At 42.9% G+C, this 27,265-nt stretch overlaps 1 protein-coding gene across 5 annotated transcripts in view; it reads right to left on the bottom strand.

Moving 5' to 3' along the window:
• FAM193A (family with sequence similarity 193 member A) overlaps window positions 1-15,655 on the bottom strand; it is a 164,220-nt gene extending 148,565 nt beyond the window's left edge. For 3 of the 5 annotated variants that reach the window (XM_078068310.1, XM_078068313.1, XM_078068311.1), the window contains exon 1: window positions 15,518-15,654. The gene's annotated coding sequence lies outside the window, so the exon portion shown is untranslated. Of the gene's footprint in view, window positions 1-15,517 lie in introns of all 5 variants that reach the window. The other 2 variants (XM_078068308.1, XM_078068309.1) reach the window with 1 other exon arrangement.
• Window positions 15,656-27,265: the final 11,610 nt, after the last annotated feature.

The following is a 27,265-nucleotide window of genomic DNA, read 5'->3' as shown; positions in this document are numbered from 1 at the left end:
AGTGTAAGAATGAACTCGAGAGAAAGAACTGGATGTAGACTCACCTGCACCAAGGTGAGTATTGTAAATGCAGGAAAATGAGTGAGTGCAACCAAAGACAGGGTAAGAAGGAGAACCAGGACACTGCCCTTTAAAGAAGGCAAAAATGGGTGCCTGGGTGGCTCAGTCGGTTAAGCGTCTGACTCTTGATTTCATTTCGTCTCAGGTCATGATCAGGGTTGTGAGATCAAGCCCTGCGTTGGGCTCTGCACTGGGTGTGGGGCCTGCTTAAGATTCTCTCTCTCCTTCTGCCCTTCCCTCCTCCCCCACTCCCTTGCATGCTCTCTCTCTCTCAAAATAAAATAAAAATAAGGCAAAAGAGAGTTCCAGAAAGGTGTATATAAGAACAAATGCAACAAGCTCAAAGGACAGAACAACAACTACAGGATCTGGTAACGGTATGATCACTTAATGACCTCTGGGAAAGCTGATTAAAGTGGTAGATGGATAAGGAAGTAAAACAGGAATTGAAGATGAAGAAAGTAGAAGGAACCAATATTAACCAATATTATTAACGAGTATTTTCAAGTTATTTAGTGGCAACAGGTAGGACAAGGTCAGATAGAAAGGTACCTGAAATGGTTAAGCAGGTCAAGAGAAGGACTGAGGGGTAAGGGAAGACAGGAAATTCAAATCTGGATGCTAAGGAAACTAACCCAATAAAGGATGAAAGATTCCAGATCCAGGAGAGAAAGAACAGAGGTTTTGAAGAGACCTTAAGGTAATGTACTCACATAAATTTTGCACTGAGTTTCCACTGGTTAACAGACTCACTGAAATTTATCAGTTAAGAACCCCAGGAATAGGGGTGCCTGGGTGGTTCAGTCGCTAAGTGTCCTCCTTCAGCTCGGGTCATGATACCCGGGTCCTGGGATGGAGCCCCGTGTTGGGCTCCCTGCTCAATGGGAAGCCTGCTTCTCCCTCTGCCTGCTGCTCCCCCTGCTTGTGTTCTCTCTCTCGCTGCCTCTCTCTCTGTCAAATAAATAAATAAAGTCTTAAAAAAAAAAAGAACCCCAGGAATATAAAATTAACTTTGGAAAAAAGGACAATGCTTTCTTCCAAATTTGAAGACAAAGAAGACAACAGATTTCAGAAAAAAAGGGAAAGAGGGAAGAATTGCAGGAGCTCACATCAACTAGACTGGATCCCAGAGCAACATTTTCTGTGTACTATGTGCCGAGTAAGCCACAGACCTTGGTTTAGAAGAAAATGTCCCAATGAGTTAGGGATTACAATCCAGTCTCAGTGCCATGGCCGAGCTGAGGACAGACACCAAAGGAACCGGGAAGGGAAGCAACAGCCTGGCCTAGGACGATGCAGGCACACTTCCCACAGGGACAGCCCATGACCTCTTCTGAGAGAGAAACAGCAGTTAACCAGGCAAAGAAGGGAGAGAAACAGTGTGCAAAGGCGCAGAGGCGAGAAGGACAGGGCCCACTCACACAGGCAGAACGGTGTGACTGCTCCAGGGCCAGACACAGGTGGTGAGAGCAGCAGGACAACACTGTGGAAGGAAGTGAAGAGCAAGAATGAGAACCTCTCCATTCGACCAGAGCGCTGGTCAGCCAAGGCCTAGAAGAGCAAGTGAAGGTGTCACCAAAGGAAAGCGAGGACTTCCAAGTGCTCAGGCAAGCCCAGATTTATGTGTCAAAAGGGTGGAGGAGGTTGTACAAAGAACACTCAAAAAGACTAGCTTACAGAAAGGGATGAGAGTAAGGAGACAGGAATAGCAGGGGGTTTGTATCTCGGGTGCTCACCGATAAGTGCTAAATGCCACCAGGAGATGCAAGAGGGGAGACTGATGAGGACAATTAAAGGGATTTTCCAAACTCAATTCTTTGGGCCCCGGCTTCCTCAGCTAGCAAATACCGTCTCAGCAAAAAGCATGTGTTCTGTTGTTTTCCCGTACAGTTCTAAAGTTCTATGAGTCTATGATTTGCCAACCCTAGCATTCCAACTGGAATACTGGTGTGGGCATCTGCAAATGTGCAAAACATAAAAAGAACAGTTCAACTCGCAGTTTTTGGACAGGCATTTAATTGTAATGACTGGTTGACAGATCCAACTTTCCTATTAGTCTTTTTTCAAACTGAGATATAACCAACCTGTTATTCTTTTAAAGGAGGGGAGAATATTGACAGCAGCTACAATTTAAGCCAATTAATAAGTGATGTTGTTTTTTATGCCTTTAAAAACAGAAGGCAACCACAATATTATAAGCATAGTTAAGAATTCATTTCTGGGATTTCTTTATCTAAAGCAACCAAACAGCTTTTCAAGGGGCTGGTACCTCCCTTCTCTAAGCTGTCCTAGTTCTTGACTAGGGATGCACCTGCACTGACAGGTCCTCACCTTCAGTAGCCTCTAAAGGGAAGGCTAACCTCTCAGCAGGCACTTGTAGAGAACATTTACCCTGCTGGGCTACTTTCACCAGTGGAGTAATTGCCAAGCATTAAGAAAAAAAAAGAAAAGAATTAGAAAAAGAAAGAAAAAAAAGAGTCAGATTGTAACAAACTAAACAATTTCACTGAATTTTGGCATTAATATAAAATTACCACCATACTTTAAACATATATATTAATTAGCTTTTTGTAGAACTTCAGGAAAATAAAAATCTTCCCATCCCATATGAGGCAGCTAAAAATAATTAAAAGTTAAAATTCAGGGCCACTAACTGCAATGTGGTGTCCTAAATTCAGTCTTGGGATAAAAATAGAATATTAGTGGAAAAACTGGTGAAATCAAAATAAAGTCTATAGTTAATATTGTACCAATTTTAATGTCTTGGTTTTAACAAATATACCAAGGTTATATAAGATGTCAACATTAGAGAAAGTTGGCTGAAGGGAATATGGGAACTCTCTATACTAACTCGGTAACTTTTCTGAAAGTCTAAAATTATTCTAAAATAAAAAGTTTAGGGGCCCCTGGGTGGCTCAGTTGGTTAAGCGTCTGCCTTCGGCTCAGGTCGTGATCCCGGGGTCCTGGGATCGAGCCCCATGCGGGCTCCCTGCTCGGCGGGGAGTCTACTTCTCCCTCTCCCTCTGCCAATCCCCACTGCTCATGCTCTCTTTCTCACACACTCTCTCTCTCAGATAAATAAATAATCTTTAAAAAATAAAAATAAAAAGTTTATTAAAAAAAATCCAGGGCCGGGGTGCCTGAGTGGCACAGTTGGTTAAGCGTCTGATTCTTGGCTTCACCTCAGGTTGTGATCTCAGGGTGGTGGGACTGAGCCCCAAGTTGGGCTTGTGCTTTGCGCAGAGTCTGCCTAAGATCCTCTCTCCCTCTGCCCCCCCAATTCTCTCTCTCTCTCAAATAAATAAATCTTTAAAAAAAAAAAAAAGTCCTGGGCCATAAGAAGTTAAATTCCCAATTTCTCACTCAGTTTCACGATGTAACTAATACTGTACTCAGAATATTTAAGAGTAAAATGTCAGGGCTCCTGCTAGCTCAGTAAGTAGAGCAAGCAACTCTTGATTTCAGGGTTCAAGCACCATGCTGGGTGTAGAGACTACTTAAAAATAAAATCTTAAAAAAGAGAGAGAGAGAAAGAGAAATGTCCTTTGCATTCTATGAATATATGTGGAAAAAAAGTCAATTTCCACAGGTAATGTGATAATTCAGTGCCACATACATTATTGGAATTACTCTAAGATAGTTTAGAAACTAAAACTGATTTCTACAGTAAAAATATAAATAAATACATGTTTTGTAGTCCCATGAGATACAAATTATTTGATCCCAACTCATACTGGTTGAAGTCTAATGACAGCTTGTGTCTCCATGCTAGTGTATGCCAGCAGGTGAGTCCAGAAAGCCTACTGGGTCAAAAAAGTCAAATAAAGAAAGCTATACAATGCACAGAAGCAACTCATACTAGCACCAAATATAGATTCAACTAGTAATTAGGCCAGGAAAAAAAGGCCTCAAGTTAATAACTATATTTCACATGTACATTATAATTAAAGGTAAAAACATGAATATAAATAATGAAAATTAATCAAGCAACTATCTGTAAAAAACACACTTCAAATATAATTATATAGGTAGGTTAAAATTAAAGAAACAGAAAAGATATACCATGCAAGTATTAATGAAAAGAAAGCTAGAGTGGCTATGTTAGTATCACATAAAGTAGACTTAAGAGCCAAGAAAACCATTAGGGATAAGAGGAACATAATTTAAATGACAAAAGGGCCATTTCACCAAGAAGACTTAACAATCCTAAATGTATATGCACCAAATGACAGTTTCAAAATACATGAAGCAAAAATGAAACAAACTCTAAGGAGAAATCAAGAAATCGACAATTTTAGCTAATTTCAACAATACTCTTTCAGCAACTAAGTACCAGTAAAGAAAAAATCAGCAAGAATATAAAAGAATTTAAAAAAATCATCACTGACTGGATCCAAATGACATGCAGAGAACACTCTACTCAATAATAGAATATATATGTTTTATGTGCATAAGTAATATTCACCAAGATAAAACATAAAACTTTAAATTTTTTTTTAAGAATTAAAATCATACAGGGCGCCTGGGTGGCTCAGTTGATTAAGCGACTGCCTTCGGCTCAGGTCATGATCCTGGAGTCCTGGGATCGAGTCCCGCATCAGGCTCCCTGCTCAGCAGGGAGTCTGCTTCTCCCTCTGACCCTCCTCCCTCTCATGCTCTCTCTCATTCTCTCTCTCGCAAATAAATAAAATCTTAAAAAAAAAAAAAAGATTAAAAAAAAAGAATTAAAATCATACAAAGCATGTTTTCTGATTATATTGGAATAAGACTAGAACTCAGGGAACAGAACGATAACAGGAAATTAACCAACATACTTCTAAATAACCTGTGAGTCAAAGAGGAAATTCAAGAAAAATTAGAAACTATTCTAAATTGAATTAAAATGAAAGTACAACATACCAAAATTTGTGAGATATAGCAAAAGCACAGCTTATAGGGAAGTTTATAGCACTAAATATATATGTTAGAGAAAAAAAGAATGGTCTCAAATCAATAATCTAAGCTTCTATCTTAAGGAATTAGAGAAAGAAAAATTGAAATAAGCCCAAAGCAAGTAATAAAGCAGAGGGGAAAAAAAAAAGATCAAAATCAAAAACAGAAAAATAGGGGGGAAAAAAATCAATAAAACAAAAAGCTGGTTCTTCAAAAAGATTAAAAACTTGAGGAATTATACAGCCACTCTGGAAAACAGTATGGTGGTTCCTCAAAAAGTTAAAAGCTACACTATGACCCAGCAATTACACTACTAGGTATTTACCCAAAGGATACAAACATAGTGATCCAAAGGGGCATGTGCACCCCAATGTTTATAGCAGCAAAGTCCACAATAGCCCAACTATGGAAAGAGCCCAGATGTCCATCGACAGATGAATGGATAAAGATGTGTTATATACACACACACACACACACACACACACACACACACACACACACACAAAGTGCAATACTACACAGCAACCAAAAGAAAAAAATCTTACCATTTGCAACGATGTGGATGGAACTAGAGGGTATTATGCTAAGAGAAGTCAGTCAATCAGAAAACAATTATCATATGATTTCACTCATATGTGGAATTTAAGAAACAAAACAGAGGATCATAGAGGAAGGGAGGGAAAAATAAAATAAGATGAAATCAGAGAGGGAGATAAACCATAAGAGACACTGAACTCTAGGAAATAAACTGAGGGTTGCTGGAGGGAAGGTGGGTGGGGGATGGGGTAAATGGGTGATGGGCATTAAGGAGGGCATGTGATGTAATGAACACTGGGTGTTATATATAACTGATGAATCACTGAACTCTACCTCTGAAACTAATAACCTACTATATGTTAATTAATTGAACTAAACTAAAATAAAAAACAGTTGAGGAACCCCTAGCCAAGACTGGCTGGAAAAAAAAAAGAATTATCAATATCAAGAATGAAAGAGGGGACATCACTGCAGAACCCCACAGACATATTACACATTATATTACAATACTACAGACAACTCTACACACTTAAATTCAACAACTTAGATGAAATGGGCCAATTCTTTGAAAAGTACACACTACAACAGAGAGAAAGGAATAATTCCTAAGTAACTTAATGAGGCCAACATTATACTGATACCAAAACCAGGCAAAGACAACAGTATAAGAAAACCACTGACAGGGGCGCCTGGGTGGCTCAGTTGGTTAAGCAACTGCCTTTGGCTCAGGTCATGATCCTGGGGTGCCAGGATCGAGTCCCGCGTTGGCCTCCCTGCCCGGCAGGGAGTCTGCTTCTCCCTCTGATCCTCCCCCCTCTTATGCTCTCTCTCTTTCTCTCTCTCTCAAATAAATAAATAAAATCTTAAAAAAAAAAAAAAAAAAGAAAAAGAAAACCACTGACATATATTTCATGAAAACAAATGCAATTAAGCCCAACAAATAAAATCTTTAAAAGAAATCACTTTGCTCAATTCTAAACTGAATCCAGCAACTAAAAAAGAGTGATATACCATGACGAAGCAGGGTTTATTCCAGGAATGCAAAGCTGGTTCAATATTCAAAAATCAATGATGTGATCTACCACATGAACAGTCTAATGAGGAAAAACTACATGATCATACTTGATTCAAAAAAGTATTTGATAAAATCCAACATCCATTAATTAAACTCTCAGCAAACCAGAAGCAGAAAGGAATTTCCTCATCCTAATAATGGGCATCTACAAAAATCTACAGCAGACATACTTTATGGTGAAATACTGAACGCTTTCACCCTAAAATCGGGAACAAGGAAATTGTACTAGAAGTCCTAGCCAGTGCAATGAAGGAAAAGAGAGAAAAGGCGTACAGAATGGAAAACAAGAAAAAAATCACTACTCAGACACCATGACTGTCTATGCAAAAAATCCCAATTAATCCACCCCAAAACTCCCAGAATATGATTTTAGCTAGATCAAAGGATTTTACCTTATCAAAGGTAAACACACAAAATTTAATTACATTTCTACATACTAGTAATTAATAAATGAAACCAAAATTTTTCAAAAACACATTCACAAAAGTTGACAAAAATACTTATATATAAATCTAACAAGGCATGTACAGAATCCATGTGCTGAAAACTACAAAACACCAATGAAAGAAGTCAAACACAAATTGAATGTCAATTATATCTTAATAAAAAAAAAAAAACAAAATCAAAGATCACCAAACAGGGGCACCTGGGTGGCTCAGTCGTTAAGCGTCTGCCTTCAGCTCAGGTCATGATCCCAGGGTCCTGGGATCGAGCCCCGCATCGGGCTCCCTGCTCCGCGGGAAGCCTGCTTCTCCCTCTCCCACTCCCCCTGCTTGTGTTCCCTCTCTCGCTATGTCTCTCTGTCAAATAAATAAATAAAAATCTTTTAAAAAAAAATATCACCAAATAAATAGAGATGCATACTAAGTTCCCAAATTGGAAGACTCAACATAGTAAATGTGTCAATTCTCCACCAAACTGATCTATAGATTTAGGGCTATTCCATTCAAATCCCAGAATTATTTGTAAATATAGGCAAGCTGATTCTAAAATGTATGGAAAAGCAAAACAAATAAACAGCCAAAATGCTTTTTTTCTTTAAAGTTGGAGAATTTCTGGGGCACCTGGGTGGCTCAGTCATTAAGCATCTGCCTTCGGCTTGGGTCATGATCCCAGGCTCCTGGGATGGAGCCCCGCATCGGGCTCCCTGCTCAGTGGGAAGCCTGCTTCTCCCTCTCCCACTCCCCCTGCTTGTGTTCCCTCTCTCGCTGTCTCTCTCTGTCAAGTAAGTAAATAAAATCTTTAAAAAAAAAAATAAAGTTGGAGAATTTCTTTAAAGAAATCACTTTGCTCAATTTTAAGACTTGCAGTAATTAAGACATGTGGTATAGGCAATGAAATAGACCTATAAATCAATGGAACAGAATAGAGAATACAGAAATAACCCACTCAAATAAGGTCAACTAACTTCTGACAAAGGTGAAAAGTCAATTTAATGGAGAAAGATTATCCTTTCAACAAATGGATTTGGAACAACCTGATATCCATGTGGGGAAAAAAAAAATCCCCACCTGAATCTGATACCTTATATAAAATTAACTCAAAAAGAATTACAGATCTAAATGTAAAACTATGAAACTTCTAGAAGAAAACATAGGGGAAAAAATCTTTATAACCTGAAGTTTTATAAAACAAAGAGTTCTTAGATGACACCAAAAACTGTGATTCATAAAAGAAAAAACTGGTAAGCTGAACTTCATCAAAATTAAATTTTTTTCTTTGAAAAAAAAGTTAGTAGAATAAAAACACAAGTTATAGACTGTAAGAAAATGTTTGCAAATTACATATCCGTCATAGGACTCCTATCCAAAATTATAAACAACTCTCAAAACTCAAAAGAAAATAACTCAATTAAAAATAGGCAAACTCTGGGGGCGCCTGGGTGGCTCAGATGGTTAAGCGTCTGCCTTCAGCTCAGGTCATGATCCCAGGGTCCTGGGATCAAGTCCCGCATCGGGCTCCTTGCTCAGCAGGGAGTCTGCTTCTCCCTCTCCCTCTGCCTCTCCCCCTGCTTGTTCTCTCTCTGTCTCTCTCGCAAATGAATAAATAAAATCTTTAAAAAAAAAAAAAATAGGCAAACTCTGAATAAATACTTCACCCAAGAGGATACAAGAACAGCAAACAAACACATGGAAAGTGTTCAATATCAGTAGTCATTAGGGAAATGCAAATTAAAACCACACCACACCTATTAAAATGCTTAAAATAAAAACTGACAATATCAAGTGCTAGCAAGGACGCACAGTAACTGGAACTCTCATACATTGCTGGTGGGAAGTCAAAAACATAAAGCCACTCCGAAAAATAGTTTGGCAGTTTCTTATAGTATTACCATATGACCCTGTGCCCACTCCTTAGAAAAATGAAAATTTACTTCCATACAAAAACCTGTACACAAATGTTTATAGCAGCTGTATTCATTTTCACCAAAACCTGGAAAGAAGCTCAACGTCCACCACTGGGAAAATGGATAAACTGCGGTATATCCATACAATGGAATACTACTCAGTAGTAAAAAGGAACAACTCAGATGAGTCTCAAAGTTATTATGCATGCTGAGTGAAATAAACCAGTGTGAAAAAGTTACATACTGTATGATTCCATTTAAATGACTTCTCCAAAAGATAAAATCATAGTAACAAAGTACTGGCTGCCAAGAGTTTAGGGGTGGGAGAGAGTGTGATCGCACAGGGATTGCATGAGGGAGCTTTTGTGGGTAATAAAACTGTTCTGTATCCTGATGGTGGTAGTGGATACATTAATCTATATATGTGTTAAATCCAAAGGCCTGTACATTTTAAAATATCAATTCCACTACATGTTAATTTTTTAATTAGTATAAAACAAAACCACTTAGAAAAACTGCCTGGCAGTATCTACTAAAGTCAAACTACATGTATACTTAGCAATTCCACTCCAGATATATATGGATATATACTCGACTGAAATGATTACTCATGTCCACCAAAAGACATGTACAGGAATGTGCATATCAGCCAAAAAATAAAATAACCTATATATATGTCCATCAATATTAGAATGAGTAATCTGTGGTATATTCACACAACGGAAAACTGCATGCCATCAAAGAGAACGACGAATTGCTACCTCAACAACATGGCTGCATCTCAATGTTCAGCCAAAGAGCACTGGCAGAGTATTTTCACATGAAATTCAAATATAGCCAAAATGCACAAGAACAGTGGTAGGGATGACTGCAAAGGGGAACAAGGGAGCATTCCAGGGTACTGGGAATATTCTATTTTATATCTTGATATATTGGTTACGTGGGTGTACACATACATAAAATACTGAATCACAGAGGTGCTCTTTGCAGCTTCACCAAACTGTTAATCTTAGTTAAATCACATAAGGTTCAAACACTACATCAAAAACTAAAGATGTATGGTGATTAACATAACAATAAAAAAGTTTAAAAAAAAAGAAAAAATCACATAAGGTTCTAGATCTTTATCTGACATACTTCCTCAGGTCACTAAGGCAAATGTGAACTAGAAAGTTATGACTGAACCTCATTTCATCACGGCGGCGATTTCTGCAACACAGCCAATGTACCCCAAAATCAATGTTAACTATATCATCTAACTATAGATACACTGCAGGACAGCCTTTAAACATTACTAATGTCATCTCCTTCTTACCACCTTTTCATCAATGAAAAGGATTTACGTTATTACAAATGCCCCCTACACTACAACAGGTTTCTGACTTTACAACTTTAATATCGCTGCTTGAAAATGTACTTTGATCCCTACCCCCAAATGGCTTCCTTTTATAAATCTCTAACAGCATTTCAAAAATAGCTCTAAAATTCCCTTTTGAGCTATGAGTGTAAACTATATGTAATTTGATATTCCAACAGCTAGTGACATGGGTCAATTTCCATAATAGAGGAATTCTGGTTTTTGTAAATAATATGTGCATGACTGAATTTTGCACACCTATTCAGAAAACAGAATTCTGTTGGTGTAAATATTATTATTTTGTATATAATACCTAAATGTTTAACTGTTAAAAGGTGGAAAAAGCCAAAATCAGTTTAATTTTGGAAAAAAAAAATGTGGGGCATCTGGGTGGCTCAGTCAGTTAAGCGTCTGCCTTCAGCTCAGGTCATGATCCCAGAGTCCCGGGATCGAGCCCAACATCCGGCCCCTTGCTCTATGGGGAATCTGCTTCTCCTCTCCCTCTGCCTCTCCCCACCCCCCCCCACTTGTGTGCGCACACTCTCTCTCGCTCAAATAAATAAAATCTTAAAAAAAAAAGAAAAAAAAAGTAATTTCAGGTTGTAAAAATACCATTCACCTTTTTGCTCCTCAAGTAACGCTCATTTTAGAAAAGTCTTAAAGCTTGAGGCATGTGCATAAAGGAAAAAAGAAAGCCATCAGACTTTCCACCACAAAATATTTTGATGGATATCCTATCAGACTTTCCTATGCAAATATATATGCACCCAGATATTTTACAAAAGTAGGTCTGTACTACAAACGTTTTCTATTTTGTAAGCTTCCTTCTTTACTTAATACATTATGAACGCTATGAAAATTACATTTAAAATAGAAATGCAGGGGCGGGGATGCCTGGGTGGCTCAGTCGGTTAAGCGTCTACCTTCAGCTCAGGTCATAATCCCAGGGAGCCTGCTTCTCCCCCTGCTTCTGCTCTCTCTCTCTGACAAATGAACAAATAAAATCTTTTTAAAAAAGAAAAAAAGAAATGTAGGGGCGCCTGGGTGGCTCAGTTGGTTAAGCATCTGCCTTTGGCTTAGGTCGTGATCCCAGGGTCCTGGGGATCCAGCCCCGCATCGGGCTCCCGGCTCAGTGAGGAATCTGCTTCTCCCTTTCCCTCCGCCTCTGCCTCTCCACCCCACCCTCTGCCCCGGGCTTGTACTGTCTCTTGCTCTCTCTCTCAAATAAATTAGTAAAATCTTTAAAAAGATAAAATAAAATAGAAATGCAAGGGGTGTCTGTGTGGCTCAGTCAGTTAAGCGTCTGCCTTTGGCTCAGGGCATGATCCCAGGGTCCTGGGATGGAGCCCCATGTCAGGCTCCCTGCTCAGCGGGGAGCCTCCTTCTCCCTCTCCCTCTGCCCCTCCCTGCTCATGTTCTCTCTTGCTCCCTTGCTCTCTCTCTCTCAAAAAAAAAAAAAAAAAATATATATATATATATATATATATATGTATTTTTAAAAACAGAGAAATGCAAAATAATAAGATATATTCACAATACCCTTCACCTACCAACTTTTCTTTTTAGGGCAAAACCTTTATTGTCACATCAGAACAGACCACCAAACAAGGCTATTAGAATAAGGCCTTGTCCAAGATGCAGCCATGTCCACCGTTCTTAACTGTATACGGTTTCCCCATTCCACAAGTGGAAAAGGCTTGATCAATATGATAAGTATCCTGTGGCAAAGTCCCTAATAAGTCCACCCCATGGGGCGCCTGGGTGGCTCAGTCGTTAAGCGTCTGCCTTCGGCTCAGGTCATGATCCCAGGGTCCTGGGATCGAGCCCCGCCCCGCATCTGGCTCCCTGCTCAGCGGGAAGCCTGCTTCTCCCTCTCCCACTCCCCCTGCTTGTGTTCTCTCTCTTGCTGTGTCTCTGTCAAAAAATAAATAAAATCTTAAAAAAAAAAAGTCCACCCCAGCCTCCTGGAAAATAATGATCATGTACATACATAGCACTGTGTGTCACCAGGCACTGTTTATTTGTTTAATTCTTACAATAATCCTAAAAGCTAGGTGCCATATCACTTAGGACACCAAAGCAGCATGAGGTTTGACACCCTGCTTAAGGGCACAGAGCCTATCAAATTTGTATACCCATGTTTTGGTGGGCAAAAGACTCTATAAGCTAAATGATGTTTTCCTACTTACCCCGAGCCTTTGCTTCTATGTAGAAACCACTCACACGCAGAGAGGCCCTTTTTGCCTGAGGAGCTGCCTTGATGAAAGTGGTCCTAGGACTAACACTCAGGGCTGTGCCCAGCACACAGGACCCCTCCTGAGAATCAAGACAGTCCTTCCACTCTTACTTCTCTCTCAGGCACCTTTTGCTCTGGTGACTCTACATAGAATGGAAAGATGCACCCCTGGAATCAATCATAAGCTTCTCCCAGAAATGGAGGGCCGGTACCCATTCCTTGTTACTTGTTACACTGTTTTGGGTGCCTCTTCTGCACAAAACAAGGTTCCCCCAAAGAGTTCACCAGCTACGCGGAAACAATTCAGAGGCTTCAGAATTACAATAAGAATTTTTGTGATCAGCGTCAAGAACACCTGTTACCAGAAATATGTGCGAAGAGGAGCACCTGGGTGGCTCAGTCGTTAAGCGTCTGCCTTCAGCTCAGGTCATGATCCCAGGGTCCTGGGATGGAGCCCCGTGTTGGGCTCCCTGCTCAGAGGAGAGACTGCTTCTCTCCCTCTGCCTGCCGCTCCCCCTGTTTGTGTGTGAGCGCCCTCTGTCAAATAAATAAAATCTTAAAAAAAATTTTTGAAGGGGGCGCCTGGGTGGCTCAGTCTTTAAGCGTCTGCCTTCAGCTCGGGTCGTGGTCCCGGGGTCCTGGGATCGAGCCCCGCCCCGCATCTGGCTCCCTGCTCAGCGGGAAGCCTGCTTCTCCCTCTCCCACTCCCCCTGCTTGTGTTCCTTCTCTCGCTGTGTCTCTCTCTGTCAAATAAATAAAATCTTAAAAAAATTTTTTTTTGAAAAAAAATGCTTGCAAGGAAATTTTAAAGTTCAAGATATAACTTTAAAACGTTAAAATACAGTAAAAGAGAATGTTTCTTAAGGTGCAGTCACAAATCAATGGTACACAGTAAAGTAATTCTGTGTACTACAACCACTTTATTAATGAAATGGAATAGAATAAAAAAGACAAAGTGTCAGAATATCATTTTGTAAAACTTTTGTGTAAGTGTAAGCAGGCACTATAGGTCTTAATATATCTTATTTCTTACAGGCGGTCATAGTCAAAAACCTTGATTCATAAGTTTAACAGAATACAACAGTCCTTTCAAAAATCATACTAGATAGGGGGGCCTGGGTGGCTCTGTCAGTTAAGAGTCTGACTCTGGTTTCCGCTCAGCTCATGATCTCATGGGCAACAGGCTCCTGCTGGACATGGAGCCTGCTTGAGAGTCCCTCTCTCCCTCTCCCGCTTGCAAGCACTCTCCCCCTTTCACTCTCTAAAAAATAAAACAACAATAATAATACTCGATAGATGGTTATATGAGTTTGACTAATGCGATTAAAATAATAAACTAATAAACTAAAGAAAGATAATTTTAGCTAAATATTGCAAAGTAAATGGGATTTATTGAAACCTAAAATAATGGTACCACAAACTTGTTTTTATTGAATTGACAGAAATGGTATATTGTACACCAAGCTACAGCAAATATTATCAACATTTTTGGAAAGGATCTGCATAGACAGACCTCCTACCCTCACCTCCCCAGCAGCAGCAAACACTGCCCTTAATTTACAGCCCAAAGATCCAAATGCCCAAACCTCATCCTTGATCCCAACCAGTGTACCTGTTTCTCTCTCCAGGATATTGGGAAGGGGCAGCCTCTGGAGGCTGAAATCCAGGGCCATGATCCAGGATCCCAAACAAAGGTAACAATATCACCTAAAGAAAGCTCCACCAACTGCACTTACTCCACCACAGAGAAGGCTGGACATCCTCTAAACTGAAACCAAAGTACACATACATTACTGTATGTTCACTTACTAGCAAAAGCATCGGAAAGCCATCCCATATGCAATCATTTCTCTTATCTGCTCTCATTACATACCATTCCAACACAATATTTAGAATCTTGCATAAAATAATTTTTTTAAGATTTTTATTTATTTATTTGAGAGAGAGAGCATGAGTGGGGAGGAAGGGCAGAGGGAGAGGGAGAATCAGGCTCCGGAGTGGGACTCGATCCCAGGACCCTGGGACATGACTTGAGCCGAAGGCAGACGCTTAACCGTCCGAGCCACCCAGGCGCCCCATAAACAATCTATGTCATAATTTGGCACACCAATACTCCTGATGAGGCTCTTTTTTTCATTGCAAATGTCTTTAAAACAACTTAACAGTTCTAACCACCCAACTTTCTCGAAGTCCATTATCATTCAGGAGCCACTAGAAGGACTGGAAATGGCTGTCAACCGCACACCCTCGTACTACCATTGTGTCTTCTCAAGGGTTGTGACCAACAGCGGAACAAAGGTGCAGCAACACACAACTGGGAGATGCAGCGTGTGCTAGCTGCTTTCATAAACACAGAGGAAAAGTACTTTTCAAATTCCTTCAGTTCAAACACTTAATACATGCCTGAGTAACCAGACGACTAATTACCCCTAAAACTTTTTAAGAAGCTGGAGGCGAAGAGCCAGGACTCCGGAAGGCTGTCAGGTAGCTTTCCAATGACCAGATCAGAGCAGAGAAAGAAAACTTCGAGGCGGGCGCTGTTCGGTCACCACTTGCAAGGGATGGAGAAGGGAGGCACCGTGAAACAACGTTCGAAAGCACCCTCAACTACCCAGGGAAGCCCCGCTCGTCACCTGACTCGTAATTATTCTGGAATTGCACACGAGCAATTTCAAGGACGAGCTCAGCGCGGGGCGAGATGGCACCACCCCCGGGTCCGTGACAGCGACGCGCAGGTGGGCAGAGGCACAGGCAGCACCGCGCGCCGCACCCAGGAGATGCCGGCACCTGGCGCGGGCAGCCCGCCGCCCCGCGCTCGCCATCCCCGCGGGAGGGCTGTCACGGCGCAAGCCGCCCGCGGACCCCGGCCGCCCCGGCCCCGCGCCCTCCCGTTACCCGCGCGGAACCCGGCCCCCGGCGGGAGGCCCGCCCGCGTCTGCCCGCCCACCCCGCCCCCGCCCCGTCGCCGCTTACCTCGAAGTAGCCTCCGGGGGCGGCGCCGCCCGCGCCCGCGCCCGCGCCGAGGGGCCCGTTGGCCGCCGCCGCGCCGCCCGGGGCCGCCAGGCCCGCGGCCTGGGAGCCGCGCAGCGCGGCCGCCGGGCCGGCCTTGCCGCCGCCCGCGCCGCCGTTGCCCCCGCCCGAGCTGCCGCCGCCGCCCCGCTTGTTCTTCCGGCGCTTGGCCCCGCGCTTGGCGTCGGCCGGGCTCATGGCGGGCGGGCGGGGAGAGGGCGCGGAGCGGGCGCGGGGCCGCGGGCGGCGGCGGAGGGCGGGGAAGGCGGGGAGGCTGAGGCGGCGGCGGGGCGCTCCGGCCGGCCGAGGGCGGGGGGCGCTGCGCGGGGTCGCCTCCGGGCGGGGAGGGCCGGGCGGGCGGGAGCTGCGGGGAGGCCGCTGGGCGGGAGGAACGGCGAGTCCACCGGGCCCGGCGCCGCCGCTGACCAGAGTTAGAGTCCAATATGGCGGACACAAGGGGAAAGGGATCCCAGTTTACGTCGGGGGAGGGGGAAGGAGCGGCGAGGAGGGGGAGGGGTGTGGGCGCCCTCCCCCCCCCGCCTTACTCCGCCCTCCCGAACGCCGCTCCCCCTCTGCCTCGCCCACCCCCTCCCGCCGTTAACGAGTGCCGGCGCGCAGGGCACGCCGGGAGTTGGAGTCCATGCGCCCGCGTCCCCGCTGAAGCACACGGCGGGATGACCACGATTCCCGTCAGGCCGCGCGCAGCCGGTCGCCCGGGCGCCGCGAGAGGCTGGGCCGGAGGGGGCGGGGGGGAGCGGGCTGAGTCGGTGACGACACCGGCGCTCTCCGCACCGCCCGGCCACGCCCGCGTCGCTCAGCCCTCTGGGAGTTGTAGTTGGGTGGAAGGGCCAGGACGGCGCGAGGCTCCGTCGCCCGCAGTGGACGAACTACAGGACTGGAGGCGAGGAGTTCCGCCTCATTGACAGGCACGCACACGCCCCGGCGCCCTGGGGCCCGCCCCCCGCCCCCTGAGTGCCGCAGGCCGGCCCGGCCCCCGGGATGCGCCGGCCCGGCCCCCGGGATGCACCGGGCCGGCAACCGGGCTCTAGCCCGCCGGGAGTGGCCCGGTGACCTTGGTCGGGCTCTGGGTTCGAGGGCGCCTCCTCCACTTGCAGGCTGTGACCTTGGGCCGGTGCCCTAGCTCGAGTCCAGGTGACTCGCTGGGCACAAGAACAACCTGCCTTGTGGGCTTGGGTGGGGTTCCGGAGGGCGCCGGGCCTGGCGGTGCGCGGGGCTCCTGCCCCGAGAGAACAGCCGCCGTCGGGCCGGGGTCCGCGCTGGGCGATGGAACAGCCTGCGCAGAGCAGTCGTGGCAGCGCCAGGGCCCGGCACACCTGTCGGTTAGCCTAGAAGCCCTGGGCCTGCGGGCGCCCTTCCCGAGCCCGCCCTCTCCCTGCACCCGCCTTTAGCCGCCACCCGGCGCTCCTGGTGCCTTGCGACCCGGATCCCGTATGGTCCCGACATTTCTCACGACCTCGCGTTTAGCCACCTCACGGGCTGTGCACCGGGTCAGACCCTCCCGGGCCTTCCCGTGCTCTCTGCCCCGCGGGGCCTCAGACGCTCGGGTCAGAAATCTGAGCTCTCCGCCTGGACCTCTCCTCCCTGGGCCGCCTTGCCCATCATCAGCCAGCCCCAGGTACAGTTCTGCCCTTAAGACAAAAGGGGTCCCTTGCCGAGGCCCTGCGTTCCCGAGCGTCCCTCCTATCACAGTCCCCGAGACAGCAAAGACATCTTTTCCCCTCTGGTTCAATGGGTGGTTACAGGGCCGAGATACCGTTAGCCGTGGGCCTGTCCATAGCTCATTGCCGAGCCTCACCTTCGCCCCAGCTGCAGCCACAGCCTTCTCATCCTCTGACCCATTCTTCATGACAAAACCAGAATGAGCTATGATCAAATCAACCTCTGCTTAAAGGCCTTCAGGAACTCTTACTTGTCAGCAAATAAAGGCCCCTCACCCCTCCCAGGGGGTTTTGGATGACCCTGCCCTGCAGATCGTGGTTGAGAGTGGGTGGGGGGCGCCTGCCTGGCACTCCTTCTTTGGCACTCCCGCAGGTAGGCAAAGTCTTGGGCTGCTTCCCACCCCACAGGGGCTGGGTCAGACACTCCCTTCTCCCACAGCACCTATGCTTTCCCTTGTCCTAGTACGTTGACACTGAATTGGGATTCCTGGTATTCACCAGTAACCCCAGAGAAGTCTTAGGGGACTGGGAGGGCATGGGAGTGCCTTCCTCATGCATCTCTAAATCCCAGCTCCTGCTAAGCAAGGGCTGGGCACATACCAATCTAGTATTTGCTGGATGAATGGGTGACATAATAATCACCATTTATCAAGTAATTATGTACCAGCCACTCTGCCTGCTGCTATATCATCTCATCTAATTCACATAACCACTCTTGAGATAGGCACCATTAGTCCTATATTATGGATGAGAAACTGAAGTTCATAGATGTTAAGGGATTTGCCCAAAGTCATCTTGATAGATGTGGGGCCCAGATTCCAACTCAGGTGTGGCTCTGGTATGACTTTTGGGTTCTGGCTGGGAACAGGGGGACACAACTGGGAGTTCATCTGAGGACCTGGGACAGGGGAAGCCTCTGTGAGGAAGTGAACTAAGCCAGAGCCAGTCATTCACAGAACAAAGGACTTTCAGCAATGCAAGACTCTGCAGCACAGAAAAGCTCCACATGTCCCAGGAAACTACAAAAGCCACTGTGGCTAGAGCAAGTGAAAATGGCAGAAGCTGCAGGTTTTATTTTAAATGAAGCTGGGAGCCATGGAAGGTTCTGAACAGAGTATCAGGGTAGGATGTATATTTTTGAGAGAATTATGGCTGTTGTGTGGAGAATGGAGGTCAGGGGAGCAAGTCCAGGACACTCGTGACAACCTTATAGAGAATGGAGAGGGTGCTTCTGGCAAACAAGTGATGAAGTTTCATTAGCTCCCCCATAAGAAATTAAGGGACAAAAATTAAATACTAAGGCAAAAGATTTTGTCTGGTATGGCTGAGCTTTGGAGGGCCACAAACCATTGTAATATTTAAAATTTGTTTCTCACCCTAAGAATCCATTTTCACCCCCTTGAGGGATGTATTTGCATCCTCCGGAGAAATAGAATATGTGTGTGTGTGTGTGTGTGTGTGTGTAAGAGAGAGAGAGAGAGAGAGACTGAGATTTATTATAAAGAATTGGATTACACAATGATGGAGGATGGCAAGTCCTGAAATCTGCAGGCAGCAAGCTGGAGACCCTGTTCAAGTCCAAAGGCCTGAGAACCAAGAGGGCCAATGATGTCGCTCTAGTGCAAAAGCCAGGAGGCTGGAGACCCAGGAAAAGCTGATATTTCAGTTTGAGTCCCAAGGTAGGAAAAAACCAATGATCCAGCTCAGAGGTACTTGGGCAGCAGGAGTTCCATCTTTTTTTCCTTCTATTCAGGCCCTTTTGTTCTATTCAGGACTTCAACTGATTGGATGAGTCCCGTTGACATTGAAGGAGGCAATCGCTTTACTCAGTTTACTGATCCAAATGTTAATCTCATCCAGAATCGTGTTTGACCAGATGTCTGGACACCCTATAGCCCAGTCAGGTTGACACATGAAATTAACCATCACAAGGGAGAATGTAGGATGTCAAAGTCAGAAAGGGTCTTGTTTATTTGTAGAAGTAAGAGCAGCTCAGTCCAGCAGGAGCATGAGTGGTCACAGGGAGGTGTGGGCAGTGACCTTGGAGGGATTTAGGCTTGGAGATGGCCCCTCAGAGCACTCATGACCCTGGAAGTCTCTTAGAACTGATTTGCAGGGAAAGGCAGCATATGTTGGATATTTTTTGTAAAAGTAAAGTTTCATTACTTCCATAATGCAGTAAATATTGCTGACCAAGCTATGAATATGTACTAAAAACACAGGACAACTTTTAACGAAAAGTTAGATAAGTTAATTATCTCACAATTCATTACCAGTAAACATTACATAATAATGAATCATTACCTAGAAAGCCTTTCCTAATTTCTGGCTTTATTAAGTCTGCAGAAAGAACGGTTGGACACCCTGTGCTCAGGCCATTCCTTGCCCCAAGCAGAACCACAGCAGCAAGCTTTTGAACCCAAGCAGGGCACAGGGAATTCTCTGCAGAAACTTACAATGTGAGAATGGATATGAACATACTATTGTTTGGGGAGCCCAAAGACTTAGGCAGTTCTTGATGCTCGCCTAAACTGAAGCCTGTAGGTCAGTAAGCTCTACCCATGTGGATCTCCTAATCAGCTTTTACATGTCACTTGTAAACATGAGGAATAGTCAAGGATCACCAGTCATTTAAGAAATGGCTTGGGGCGTCTGGGTGGCTCAGTCATTAGGCGTCTGCCTTCGGCTCGGGTCATGATCCCAGAGTCCTGGGATCGAGCCCCGCATCGGGCTTCCTGCTCGGCGGGAAGCCTGCTTCTCCGTCTCCCACTCCCCCTGCTTGTGTTCCCTCTCTCGCTGTGTCTCTCTCTGTCAAATAAATAAATAAAATCTTTAAAAAAAAGAAAGAAAGAAAGAAAGAAATGGCTCAAGGCCAGATACAAGAAATGTGTGGCAAGGGGGGCAGGCAAAGAAAGCGTTAATCGAAGTAATGAAAAAATTTTCAAAAAGCTGCTAATAGCCTGAAAGATGTTTAAGAAAGGAGTCCCCAAAACTAAAAATATAGCCAAAATTGTCAAATTCAGCAGAAGGGTTGCAAGATAAAGTTCAGGAAATTATCCAGAAAGTAGAACAGAAAAAGACACAAAATCAGAGAGAAATGAGACTTAGACGTTCAAATCAGGAGGTCCAACAACTTTCTAAGAGTTCTAGGGAAAAAAGTGGAGAGAAATAAATTTTGGGGACACCTGGGTGGCTCAGTCGGTTGAGCGTCTGCCTTCTGCTCAGGTCATGATCCCAGGGTCCTGGGATTGAGTCCTGCATCGGGCTCCTTGCTTAGCGGGGAACCTGCTTCTCCCTCTGCCTGATGCTCCCCCTTGCTTGTGCTCTCTCTCTCGCTCTGACAAATAAATAAAAATCTTTAAAAAAAATAACTTTTGAAAGAAATAGTACAATTTAACAGAAATAAGGACTTGAGTGTCCAGAGTCCACCCAAAGATGGTGACTAATTGTGGAAAACCAGATATAAACAAAACAGTCTAAAACATAAAGAAAAAAAAGAAACCACATTAAAAAAAAGCAGGGAAATGCATCTCGCTAAATGTCTTAGCAGTAACAACATTCAATTCTATTTAGATAGTGGAGCATGGAAAATTCCAAAAGAAATTCTGAAAGAAAATTACATATAATGTAGAATTGCGTAGTCCGACAACAATTTTGGACATTCAAACTGTATTTTTCAGGTAAGCAGACTGTAACATAGTAACAAACCCTGAAGCACTAGTACAGGCGTACCTGGGGGTTTGGTCCAGACAACTGCAGAATACCCTAATAACGGGAGTCACATAAATTTCTGGTTTCCCAGCACATGTAAGAGTTGTGTTTGCACAACCCCATCGTCTGTTAGGTGTGCAATAGTGTTCTGTATACAACAAAATGCACATACCTTAACTAAAAAACCCTTTATTGCTAAAAAATGTTAACAATCATCTGAGCTTTCAGTGATTTGTAATCACTGATCACAGATCACTGTAACAAATACAATAATGAAAAAGTTTGAAATATTGAATTACCAAAATGTGACAAGACACAAACTGAGCAAATGTTGAAAAAACGGTGCCAACAGACCGGCTTGACCAGGTTTGCTGCAGACCGTTAATTTGTGAGCAGCCCAACATCTGTGAAGCTCAATAAAGCGAAGCACCATAAAATAAGGTGTGCCCATGGGTCTATTCCTCACATACACCTGAGACTGTTAAGTATCTCTCTTCCCTCTTATAACTGACATGTGACCTCAAAGGTCACCCAGTCTTGACAGTGATGGAGAAGGGCTTGGAAATTAAAAATACAACTGAAATTGTAAAAGACAATCGTAGGGTTGCAAGATAAAGTTAAGATTATCCAGAAAGTAGAAAAAGACAGATGGAAAATAGGAGAGAAAAAAGAATTACAAGTTCAGTGGAGGAGGTGGGATGACTTCCTAGTAGGGGTGAGAGAAAAAAAAAAAAGAACCATCCCAAATTAGAACAGGACAATGGAAGCCTGTGAGGAAAAATAGCACCTGATATTTGAAGTTATTTGACGTCTGAAATTGAGGTAGAAAATTGGATAAATGGCAGGTTTGATTGAACATATACCAGTCACTATCTGATATAGGAACAATGTGGAGTCATCATGATGCATGCCTGATTCTTGTTTTAACTAGAATATATATGTATATATATGTACATACACAAAATATAAGAAAAACACAGATGTTTAAGAAATTGAAGCGCTACTGAACACACAGAACTGGGGGTCCAGTTTTCCCTGCTTTCCAGTTCTAAGGACACTGGGCTAAGAAGCAAGGCTTTGTCTGAAAAGAGGATACTATCAGGGAGTCTTCTGGGGTGAAGAGATAAAACTGACTTGGGGCTACAATTCCATCAAGATGGGATGAGTAAATCATTGAACCTGACAGTTTTCTTCTCAAGTCACTGACAAATTCTCACACTCTACAGGCAAGAAGCTAAGAGACAAAGCTTCTGAACAAAGACCCCAGGAAGCAGAGAAGTTTTGGCAATTTCACCAGGCTGAGAAGACAAGGATTATAGGTCAGGACTAAGCAGAGAGCGGTACCCTGGTACCCACTGGGAAGCTCTCAATGGCATCCTAACAGTGGGAAGTGAACCACCAGTAGACAGAGCACAACGAAGTGCAACATGGCCTTAATACAGCTTAACGTGCCATCGGGCTAAGGTGATCGGCACCTGCTCTGTTTACCCAGCAGAGGAAGGCATCTGTAGCCACTACCATTCCTTGTGCACAAGTTCAGCTTTCAGTTAAAAATTTCTTGGTGTGTCAAGGCACAGGGCCTTTTGACTGAAAATAAAAAGACAAACAACTATAAAAACAAACTTGTGGGTGAGTCACATACTGGAGTTCCAAGTAGGCAAAGACTACAGTTACAATTAACACGCTCAAGAAAATAGAAAGGTGTTAAAACAGATGAAATAATGGAGAATTTCACCTGGGAATTGAAATCTTTTTTTTTTTTTTTTTTAAGATTTTATTTATTTATTTGACAGAGAGAGATAGCGAGAGCAGGAACACAAGCAGGGGGAGTGGGAGAGGGGAGAAGCAGGCTTCCCGCGGAGCAGGGAGCCCGATGCGGGGCTCGATCCCAGGACCCTGGGATCATGACCTGAGCTGAAGGCAGATGCTTAACGACTGAGCCACCCAGGCGCCCTGGGAATTGAAATCTGTAAGAATATTAGCTAAAACTAAAAGATAAAAGAACTGAAATTAGGAATTTAGTAGATGAACAGCAGATTAGACACAGATTAGAGGACTAATGAATTGGAAGATAATTTAATATAAAACATCCTAACTAACACACAGAGAAAAAAAAACCAAACAATTGATAAAACAGAAAAAAAGACTTAAGAAATTGATCAGACACAGTTGAAGGTCTAACAATGTGTAATTGGAGTCCCAAAAGGCAAGAAGAGCAAATGCCACAGAAGCAGAGCACTCTCCAAAGCTGATACCAGACAACCACCCAGTTTCAAGAGTCCCTGTGGGTCCCAAGCAGGATAAATACCAGCAAAACCACACCTAAGCACATCATTATCAAACTGCTGAAAACAAAGACAAAGCAAAATGTTAGCCAGAGAAAATATTCACTTCTCTTCAAACACATGTGACAGCTAGCCACAGCAGAAATGAAGCTGGAAGACAATGGAATGACGTCTCACACACACACACACACACACACACCAAAAAACCCCGCCAACTTACAATTTTAAAAAAATCTTGTTTTATCTAATCCAATATATTCAAAATATCATGAGCTAAACATGTAATCAGTTTTAAAACTATTAACAAAATATTTTATACTCTCTTTCATACTAACTCTTGAGAATCCCGCATGTGTATTAACTTCCAGTCACTCCGCATTTGGATTCACCACACGCCAGGTGCTCAACAGCCACACATGGCTCACAGCAACCATATGAGACAGCAACTTAGAGTTTTTTACTCAGCAAAAATATATCATGCAAGAATGAAAGTAAAATAATGGCATTTTCAGATTAACAAAGATAGAAATTATTGCCAGCAGGAGTTCACTAAAAGAAATACTAAAGAAAGTTCATTGGGCAGAAGGAAAATTATTCCAGATGGGAATGAAAAGAGAATAAAGACCACAATAAATGGAATATATCGATACACACACACACATAATATGAAATTCCATATATATGGAATTTTCTATCTATATAGAGATATAACCTTATTTTACACTACTTTTTCTCATTTAAAAATTGACAAAATACAAAAATTACCATTTTAATCCTTTCAAGTGTACAATTCAATGGCCTTAGCTACATCTATAATGTTGTACAATCATCACCACTGTCCACTTCCATAAAGTTTCATCCTCCCAAACAGAAACTCTGTACCCATTAAACAATACCTCCCCTTTCATGCTACCACCAGCCCCTGGGAACCTCTATTCTAATTTCTCTCTATGAATTTGCCTACTCTAGGAACCTCATATAAGTGGAGACATATATTTGTACTTTTTTTACTATCTTGCTCAGCATAATGTTATCAAGTTTCATCCATGTTGTATGTATCAGAATTTTCTTTTTAAGGATGAATAAGATTCCCTTGTATGGATATGCCAACCTTTCTTTACCCATTCATCTGTTGATGGACATTTGGATTGTTTACACCTTTTGACTGTGGTGAATAATGTTGCTATGAACATGGGTGTACAAGTATCCATTTGAGTCCCTGCTTTCAATTCTCTCAGGTATCTATCTAGGAGTAAAGTTGCTGGATCATATGGTATTTCTGTATTTAACTTAACTTCCTGAGGAACCATCAAACTTTTCCAGAGAAGCTTGGCCATCTTATGTATTTACCAGTAATACACAAGGGCTCCAATTTCTACACATCCTTGCCAATAGTTACTGTGTTTTTTGATAACAGCCATTCTAATGGGTGTGAGGTGGTATATCTTTGTGGTTTTTACATTTCACTGGTGACTAATGATCAGTTCCTTTCATGTGCTTATTTGCCATTTGTATATCTTCTTTGGATAAGTATCTATTGCAATACTTTGCCAGTTTCTAAATTGGATTGTCTCATTTTTTGTTCTTGTTGAGTTGTAACAACATTGTAAATATTCTGATTATTAGTGTCTTAGCAGATATTGCAAGCAGATGACAGGCAAATATTTTCTCCCATTCTGTGGGTTGTCTTTTCACTAAAGTTTTTAATTTTAATGAAGTCAAATGTATTTATTTTTTCTTTTGTTGCCTGAATTTTTGGTGTCATATTTAAGGAATCATTGTCAAGCCCAAGAAAAATATAATGCAAAATTTACCACTTGAATCCTCTTCAAGTGCACACATTGTACAAGTTGTTTTCAACTTGTCTGTTTTCTTCTAAGATTTTTTTTTTTAAGTAAGCCATAGGCCCAACATGGGGCTTGAACTCACGACCCCAAGATCAAGAGTCACATGCTCCACCGACTGGGCCAGCCAGGCACCCCCTTCTAAGAATTTTATAATTTTAGCTCTTAAATTTACGTCTTTGATCCATGTTGTATTAATTTTTGTATATGGTTTAAAGACCCAACTTCATGTTTATGCATGTGAATATCCAATTCTCCAAGCATCATTTGTTGGAGAGACCTTTCTCCATTGAATAGTCTTGAAACCCTTGTTGACAATCATTTGACCATAGAGGTGAGGGCTTTCAATCTTATTCCATTTATCTATATATTTATCCTTATGCCAGCACCATACTGTTTAGTTCCTGTACCTTTCTATGTTTTCAAACTGGGAAGTCTTCCAACTTTTTTTCTTTTTTTTTTTTAATTTTATTATGTTATGTTAGTCACCATACATCATTAGTTTTTGATGTAGTGATCCATGATTCATTGTTTTTGTATAACACCCAGTGCTCCATGCAGTACGTGCCCTCCTTAATCCCCATCACCGGGCTGACCCATCCCCCCACCCCCCTCCCCTCTAAAACCCTGTTTGTTTCTCAGAGTCCATAGTCTCTCATGGTTTATCTCTCCCTCCAATTCCCCCCTTCATTTTTCCCTTCCTTCTCCTAATGTCCTCCACGCTATTCCTTATGTTCCACAAATAAGTGAAACCATATGATAATTGACTTTCTCTGCTTGACTTATTTCACTTAGCATAATCTCCTCCAGTCCCATCCATGTTGATGTAAAAGTTGGGTATTCATCCTGACGGCTGAGTAATCTTCCATTGTATATATGGCCAACTTTGTTTTTTCAAGATTATTTTAGCTATCCTGGGTCCCTTGAGATTCCGTACAAATTTTAGGATGGATTTTTCCATTTCTATAAAAATTGCCATTGGGCTTTGAGAGAGATTGCACTGATTCTGTATATTGCTTTGTATAGTATTGCCATCTTAACAATATTAAGCCTCCCAACCCATGAGCATACAATGTTTTCTACTTAGGTTCATTTCTTTCAGCAAGGTTTTGTAGTGGTATCTTTCAACTACGTTTCAGTGTACAAATTTTATACCTACTTGGTTACATTTATTCATAAGGATTTTATTCCTTTTGATGCTATGAAAATGGAATTGTTTTAATTTCCTTTTCAGATTGTTAATTGACCAGTGTATTCACTGATTTGTGAATTTGTATCCTGAAATTTGGTGAATTCATTTATAAGCTCTAATAGTTGTTTATATGTATTGTGGGTTCTTTAGTTTTCTGTTGTGCCATCTGCAGGTACTTTTCCTTGTTCATTTCCAATGTGTATGCCTTTTCTTTCTTGCCTAACTGCTTTAGCTAGAACTTCCAGTACTATGTTGGATAAAGGGATGAAATAAAGCATCCTTGTCTTTTTTTTTTTTTTTTTAAGATTTTATTTATTTATTTGACACAGAGAGACACAGCGAGAGAGGAACACAAGCAGGGGGAATGGGAGAGGGGAGAAGCAGGCTTCCCGCGGAGCAGGGAGCCTGATGCGGGGCTCGATCCCAGGACCCTGTAATCATGACCTGAGCTGAAGGCAGACGCTTAACGACTGAGCCACCCAGGCGCCCCTAAAGCATCCTTGTCTTGTTCCTGATCTTAAAGGAAAAATTTGTCTTATCATTGAGCATCTTCGCTGCTGCGAGCTTTTCACATATGCCCTTTGTTATGTTGAGGTACTTTTTTTCTGTTCCTGGTTTGTTGAGTGTTTTTATCATGAAAGGGTGCTGGGAAACTTTTTCTGCCATCAGTTGAGGTGATGATGTGTTACTTTTTCCTTCCTACAGTCTATTAATGTAGTAATTGCATTGATTTCCATAGGTTGAGCCACTCTTGCATTCCAGGGTAAATACCCACTTGGTTATGGTGTGTAACGCTTTTAGTATGCTGCTAAATTCAGTCTGTTAGGCATCTGGAAGATTTTTTACATCTATATTCACGAGAGATTACTTTGCAATTTTCTTTTCCTGTAGTGGCTTTGGTATCAGGATGATACTGACCTCATAGAATGAGTTAGGAAGTGTTCTCTCCTCTTGAAAAAGCAGTATTCTTTTTTATGTGTTTGGTAGAATTTACCAGTGAA

The sequence above is a fragment of the Halichoerus grypus genome, chromosome 3 (genome assembly GCF_964656455.1).
Source record: "Halichoerus grypus chromosome 3, mHalGry1.hap1.1, whole genome shotgun sequence".
Lineage (NCBI taxonomy): Eukaryota > Metazoa > Chordata > Mammalia > Carnivora > Phocidae > Halichoerus > Halichoerus grypus.
Note: the sequence above shows the minus strand (reverse complement) of the source record. Positions and strands in the feature narration are given on the sequence as shown.